The following is a 7,920-nucleotide window of genomic DNA, read 5'->3' on the forward strand; positions in this document are numbered from 1 at the left end:
CTAATAGGGAGGATAGAGTGGTGTGGAAGTATGATAGATTGGGGATTTTTTCGACTAACTCATTTGTGCAGGTGATCCAAGAAGGAGTACTTTTAGAGGATATAACCAGTTACAGCTTCACGAGGACCATTTGGAAAGGTGTTGTTCCGCCAAGAGTGGAGCTGTTCACTTGGTTTGTCTTGACAGGCAGGGTGAATACCAAGAAGAGGCTAAGTCGACTTGGGATACTCAATCAGGATTATACGAGCTGTGTTCTATGTAACAAGGATGTTGAGCAGGTCCACCACTTGTTTCTTAGCTGTGATTTTGCTTGACAGGTGTGGAGTGTTTGCATATCTGTGTTTGGCCGTCCAGGGTCTCTTCCGGGACTTATGAAGGACCATTTTCTAGGTTGGACAGAAGAGCCTCGCAGGAAGGAAGACCGGAAGAAGCGGTTAAGGAACTTTTGTGCGATCATTTGGAACATTTGGTTGGAAAGAAACAGGAGAATTTTTTAGAATAAGAGCAGAGATGTTGAGGATATCACCAATATATCCATGGTTAACTGTGACGAGTGGAGGAGTGAACTCTCTTCATGTTGTTAATGACTGTGCCGGAGAGGACATGAGGAGTTTCTTTATTTATGTTACTTGCTAGGTGTTACTTGTTTGTTTTGGATATCTTTTTCTGTTTGCTTCACTCTACTGTGTTGAGCTCTTTGTTTAAAAAAAAAATTTCCGATTCCCTTAGCGCTAAATAATTAAGAGTAAAGTATCGTTTTTGTCCCCAACGTTTGGGGTAAATCCTATTTGTGTCCCTAACGTTTAAATCGTCCTATTTGTATTCCTAACGTTTGTAAAAGTGATTCAATGTTATCCTGCCATCAATTACACATCATGAGCGCTTTAGTTTGAGTTTTAAAAATCTCTTCTTGAAGTTAGAATACAAATGTCTGAGATAGAATCGATGATCTACTCCAAAAAATAGCTCATCAAATGTTAAAACTAATTCCTACAACATTTACATAATTCACTTTTCTAGGGACATAATTGAATCTAAACACAAATAGTAGGTATAATATTAAAATCGAACACATTCAAGTGAGACCTAATTGAGAATGAATACATCCAAGTGAGAATAATTGAAAAATATAATCTGATTTGTTAGTATAATTGATAGTAGGATAACATTGAATCACTTTTATAAACGTTAAGGATACAAATAGGACGATTTAAACGTTAGGGACACAAATAGGATTTACCCCAAACATTGAGGGACAAAAACGATACTTTACTCAATAATTAATCACATCATCTGAATCTAAAATTTAATAGCTAAATCGTTTACATTGAAGAAATTTTGTTCTTCAGCAGAATACAGTGGTGAGTAAAGCTAGTTACATATGAATAGGCAAAGCTTAGAATATAGTAGTGAAAGTCTCACCTTATTCTGTTATATGTGCATGATTTTATTTTTAAAAATTAAAAGAAAAAAGAAAAACAAAGAAAAAAAAATTAATTAAGTTCATCCAAACCAGAAGGCGTTTATTAAGTAGCGTTGTGCACTTTCAACGGAAAGCAACGACCACTTTAGCACTTTTATGTATAAGGTGTGTGTCAATAATATCCGTTACGTTCAATATGGCAATAGACGAACATTTATCTAAATTATATTTTAAATACTAAATTCTAAAGAGTAAATATTTCACAAAGTCATGACAACATTTCGCTATGGAAAACAAAAAACACGTCTCTCACCTTATAATTTTATATGAACATTCTCTCAAGGCAGTGACAGAGCTTGAACCAAAATTTTGGGGACCGAAAATTTAACATAAAAATTTAATAATAATATTTATATTAAAATAAAATTTATAAATATAATTATTTTTTAAGTTTGTTACTAATAAGATAATAAATAAATAATTCTACAGATAAAAAATATAAAATAGTTTATAATGGTACTCTTCAAGTTTTTAATGACTTAAAATCTTTAATAATTGAGTCAGAACTAAACTTTTCAGCAATTTCTTTCTCAATGTAAATAACCAAACTATCTGCAAGAAAGTCGTCCTCCATCTTGTTTCTTAACCTTATCTTTATTATTTTCATTGCTGAAAATGATCGCTCTGTAGTAGTTGTAGAAACTAGAAGAGTTAATATCAGGCGAATCAATCTATCAATCAAGTAATACACTTTTGACTTTTTTGTTTCTGCTAAACATCTACACAGTTCATGAATAGTTGATAAATTCTTCATTTCTGGATGCTGACGAACATCAAGAATAAAATGCTGAAGCTGAAAAGGCAAATTAATCTTCTCTTGTTCAGTAAAGTCTTCGAGATAGTAGCTATCAACAAGAGTAGAAATCTTAGCAATGTCAAAATTTTTGTAAGCATCCTTAGGCATGAGAGTAGAGCTCAGACTTAGTAGATCCATTGCTTGATCATTAAATCTGCTATTTAACTCTTGTAATTGCTTATCAATTGTGACTAAAAATATCTCCACTCTAAAATAATGCTCAACTGTAATATGATCTTTTTGGTGACGCGAGCGTCCGTGCCTTGCAACATAAGAAGCAGTTAAATCAGGAATTAGAATATCATGTTGCTCACAAAATGATTTCACATTTTTTAATAATTCCTCCCATCTGTCATCTCTCATGCTTTGGATAAGTGTTTTTGTAGAATGAACTAGTTGCACAGCATTAACTATGTCTTGAGACTGCTTTTGTAAAGCTTGACAAAGAATATCAGTTATTCCCATTGTTCCGATGGGTTACCTGAAACTGTAGGTCGATCTCGGATGAGATCTTCTGTACTGGTCGGAATCGATGTGTCCGGCTGGTGAATGGTAACCAGAGCTGGTATGTCCGACTTGTTTGGACTTGAACGTGCTGCTGATCCTCTGTCACTGAAGGGTGGGGGGTACCTGCAAGAGACTCCGATGCTTAAGTTAGCATGGGTATTAAACAAGTGTTATGTAGAATCAGAGTATGAGTTATACCTGGGTGCTCCAGTGTATTTATAGTAGTATGGGCTGACCTTTCTGATAAGATAAGTTAGTTATCTTATCTTATCTTATCTTATTTTGGGTGAAGTCAGCTTATCTTCAAGGGAATCGCCTTTATCTCTGTAGGCTTGGATTGCCTTTGGATTTGGGTCGTGTTCCTCTATTTGGGCCCTTTACTGGACTTTCCTGTTGATTTAGCCGATCTCTTTAAGAAGAGATCGGGTAGTCGGACCTGAAGAGGTCGGTCGCCATGTCGCTAAACATCCCGGGTCGGACAGCTTGACCCAGGGTATGAACAGTGCCCCTGCTTGAGCTCGGTCTTCTGCTTTGAGGTCGAGTTTTTTGACTTCGAACTTTTTATAGCGAAGCCGAACTCGAGCACTTTTGTCGATTCCTTTCTTTGTAGAGCTTTTTGAATGTAGAACGTTTTTCCTCTAAAAACGCGCGCTTTTTTATTAGCGCCTTGTTATGGGGAACGTGCGAGGGTTTAATGCCCCAATTAATTTGGCATTAATTGCCCCGTTTCCCTTAACTTCTTTGTTTTTGAACTTTACACTCAGGAAACGGTTTCTCTTCTTCACTCTTTCTTCGTAACTTCTCCCTTTACTCTCTCGCTTTCTGTTTTTGGCTTTGAGTCCATAGCTCCTTCCTACGACGCTTGCTTTGTTGCTGTTTTCGTGGAAGAGGGGTGATTCTGGATTTCGCCTTCCGTTTTTCTGCTTTCTAGGACAGCTTTTCTCCCATTTTCCAGGTTTGGTTCTTCTTCCTTCCTTCCTTTACGCCATTTATTTTGAGAAAGTTTGGATCTTTCTGTCTTTGCTTATGCCTGATCGTGGTGTGTTCTGTAGTTTCTTTGCCTCTTTACATGATTTTTCGCTTTTCCTGTTGCTTGCTGTTTTTAGGGCTTCTGCCTGTTGTTAGTGCTTTTGGTTTCGAAGCTTTGAGTGATAATTTTGTTTGATCCTAAAAAAGAAAGTATCTTTGACGCTTTCTACTTGTCGTGCTTCGATGTTTGGGGATGCATGCTTGTTCTTTACTGATAGACTGTAGGAAGATAGTGGTTTTGATGACTTTCTGTGCTTTTTGCGTTTTGTCTTTCTCCTATGAAAATGCTCGCTATTTAAGGTCTTCTATTCTTGTTTGAGAGATGCTGGAATGTAAGCGGTAGTTTTTTCCTGAAACGGTGCTTTGTTATTGCCTCCAAAGGATGCCCCAGGACTTTGGTTTGAGTCTTGGGGTTTTCCTTTCCTGTTTGTTTGTCTGTCGAGTTGTTTTGCCCCTCATCCGAGATGTTTTGTTAGTAATCCACTCTTCTTTTCTTTTGTAGGATTTAGTTGACCTCATGTCTTCCCGAAATAACGTTGTAGAGATGCCTTCCCAGGTTCCCGCGGGTATGGCCGACTGGGTGGACTCCATGGTTCTCATGTGTGTCTCGTTGGTTGATTCTGATTTTTGTGCTCAGCTTAGCCAGTTTCATAGTGTCTGTAATAATTCTGGAGATGAGAAGAACTATGAACTTGTCCTCCCTCTTCTGACGAGAGAGTCTGCTTTTCAACTCGGGTTGTTGATGGTCGCCCTTTCTTTTATGCTTATGATTTTTTCTTTGGTCAGCTGGGTATCACCCTTCCTTTTACCAGATTTGAAGCCGATCTGTTATGGTCTTGTAATGTTGCCCCGTCTCAACTTCACCCCAATTCCTGGGGTTTTATTAAATTTTTCCAATTGCTGTGCGATGGTTTTGGTATTCCTGCTTCCCAATCTCTCTTTTTCTATCTGTTTGTCTTGACTAAGCCCGGTGTGGTAAAAAAGAAGTCGGCTTGGGTCTCCTTTCATTCTACCCAAGGAAAGAAGGTTTTTTCCATGTTTGACGAGTCGTTCCGTGATTTTCAAAACTACTTTTTCAAGGTCCGAGCTGTTGAAGGAGCTCGGCCCTTTTTTCTGGATGAGAATGACGAACCTGCTATTCCCTTGGAATGGCAAAAAGACGTGAGGGTCTCCCGGTATTCGTGGGAAATGTTGGATGAGGCTGAGCGAGCCTTTGTGACTATCTTGGAAGAACGCTGGGGTCAACCTCCCCATCTTGACACAAAGAAATTTCTAACCAATCCTTCTCTTCTTCAGACTGAACTGGGTATCTTGTGTTTCTTTTATTATCTTGTTTATTTTGCTTATAGCTGTCTTTTCCGACTTATCCGACTTGTAGCTGAATTTTTTGTTTTGCTTGCAGAGGCAATGAGGAATAACGAAGCTATAAAAGCTTTTAAGAGGGCACAGAGGGCGACTGCTGCCAGAAATGTTGCTGCCAGGGCAGCTGGGGAGGGATCCGCCCAGGCGCGCGAGAAGCCATCAGTGCAGAGTTCCACCGGGGTGAAGAAAGTGATCCCTACACCCCGAGTTCGTTTGGTAGATCCTCACGTCGCCTCTGCTGCTCCTTCTGTTGCTCTTCCCAATAAAAAACAAAATACTGCTGAGCCCTTTGACCTTGATGCTCCTGATTTTAATGCTATTGAATTCGTGGATCAACAAATCGGTCCCTACGGCGCTCTCTCCATGGACGATGTGTCCATCCTTCATCACTTGGAATTCATGGCCCGAAATCATGTGAAGATGGCGTATATGTCGGCTGCCATATATCGTACTGCTCAGAATCTCCCTCTCCACGCCACTAAAGCGTTTATGGAGGAGGCAAAACAAGAGTTTGATCGGATGAAGGAGTTAAAGGAGGAGCTTGAGACGAAGGTGGCCAAGCTGAAGAAGGACTTGAAGAATGAGGAGGCGAGTTCTCAGTCATTGGCAGCTTCGTTGAGGTTGGCTGAGGACGCAGTCTTGATGCACAAGGATAGTTACGTTACCTCTTATCGAGAGGTGCTACGCCTGAGGGAGGAGCTCGAGCATGCCCGGGAAGATTATTCTGAGCTTCAAGGTCATCTCGTTGGCAGCGTGACTGCTGCTTACGAGAACTTGAAGGAGCAAGTTCGGGTCATTGCTCCCGAGGCCGATCTCACCCTTTTTAGCCTGGATAATATAGTCAGGGATGGCAAGATTGTCCCTGATGATGAGGGTGATGATGATGATGTTGTTTCTCCCTCTGTTTCTTCTACCAAAATGCCGACCTCTTCAGTTCCTCCTGCTGTGCCCGACTCGGATTTCCAGATCCTGAATCGGGAGGATGGAACTGTGGATGCTGTGCTGATCCAGACTCGCCCTCCTTCTCCTTGTCTTGATGCTGCCAAGAAGGCTCCTAATGCTTGCTGATCTCTTCTTGAAAATTTGTGTAGTTGGCTCGACTTGTGGGCTCTTTTAGAACTTTTTTATTTATTTGCTGACGCTTCCTAGTTGCTTGTCTAGCAACTTTTTATTTTGAAAAACAAAAGGTAACTTGTTATTTCTTTGTGGTAGGTTTTGGTGGCCTTCCAGGCCTTATAACTTTATAGAGTAGAAGTAGTTGTTTGACTTGACATCTTTTTTGTTTTTCTATTGATGTTCGAAATCTTGCTGCTCGACCTCCTTGGATTACTTTATTGTTTGTAGCTTGAATCCTTTGAGGTTACGATTTGTGGGGTCCAACTTGTTTCTCGATTTTTCGTATTTGTGGCCGGTTCCTTTGCGTTGGTCCCTTTCTAAGTTATTATTGTAATCCTCTCTTTCAGAGATTACTTTTATAACTTGTTTGTAGGAGATTGACTTCGTCAGGTCGATCTCTTTTTAAGTCATTTTTGTAATCCTCTTTTTTGGACCTTTGTCAGGTCTCTTTCAGGGATTACTTTGATAACTTTTTAGTAGTAGGAGTCCGACTTGGTTATGTCGGTCTCCCTTAAGTTATTTTTTGTAGTCCTCTTTCTTGGATCTTTGTCAGATCTCTTTCAGGGACTACTTTGATAACTTTTTGGTAGTAGGAGTCCGACTTGGTTGTGTCGGTCTCCCTTAAGTTATTTTTTTGTAGTCCTCTTTCTTGGATCTTTGTTAGATCTCTTTCAGGGACTACTTTAATAACTTTTCATTTTGGGCTGACTTTGTTATGTCGGGCCCTTCTAAGTTAAAGTAATCCTCTTTAATAGGGTTGGCCAGACCTCTTTCCAGGGTTTACTTATAACTTGGTTTGACTTGGTTCGACTTCTTAATGTTCGACCAGTCTTTAAGTTATTATTTTAGCGATCCGTAAGACCTCGTCAGGTTCTTTTTTAGATCACTTTCGATAACTTCTTACATTATTCTGTGTTTATCTTTGCTGATTTGTAGAAAGTGGTTGTCATCTCTAGATCGTCCTTTAGGTGAATCGCGTTTTCACCTTTATCGGACGGTTGTCTTTATCGTGATCGTGCAGTGAAATTCTTTTTCACTTTCTGCCGATCTGTTGCTTTATAATCGGACGATGAATGCTTCAGATTAATGTGTCTTGAAATCTTTGTAGAATATCTAAAATATATTTTATTTAAAGGAAAAGTGCAAATAGATACATATGGGATTGTCTGAGTCTCAACTTGGTGCCTCATTAAAAAACCTTTTCAGGAAAAAGAGTGCATCCAATGATGAGATCTTTTATCTCTTCTTAACTGTAGTACCTTCTTAGGTTGCAAGCGTGCCACGACCTGGGAAGCTCTCGTCCATCGAGTTCAGACAGTCTGTAAAAGCCCTTTCCAAGTACTTCGACAACTCGGTAGGGTCCTTTCCAGTTTGCTGCCAGCTTTCCTTCTCCTGGTCGAGTTGTTCCGATATCGTTTCGGATTAGAATGAGATCATTCTCTGCAAAACTTCTCGGCACTACCTTTTGATTATATCTGGAAGCCATTCGGCGCTTTAGAGCTTCTTCCCTGATCCGAGCTCTTTCCTGGAGTTCGGGTAACAAGTTGAGCTCTTCTCTCCGAAGTTGGGAGTTTGCTCCCTCATTGTAGTGAACTACTCTAGGCGACCCTTCCTCAATCTCTACTGG

The 7,920-nt window shown here is 39.8% G+C and overlaps 1 pseudogene; it reads right to left on the minus strand.

Annotated features, from left to right (window-relative positions):
- The window catches only part of LOC107647271, a 13,335-nt pseudogene continuing 7,361 nt past the window's right edge, over positions 1,947-7,920 (minus strand).

This window comes from Arachis ipaensis, chromosome B01 (assembly GCF_000816755.2).
Source record: "Arachis ipaensis cultivar K30076 chromosome B01, Araip1.1, whole genome shotgun sequence".
Taxonomy (NCBI): Eukaryota; Viridiplantae; Streptophyta; class Magnoliopsida; order Fabales; family Fabaceae; genus Arachis; species Arachis ipaensis.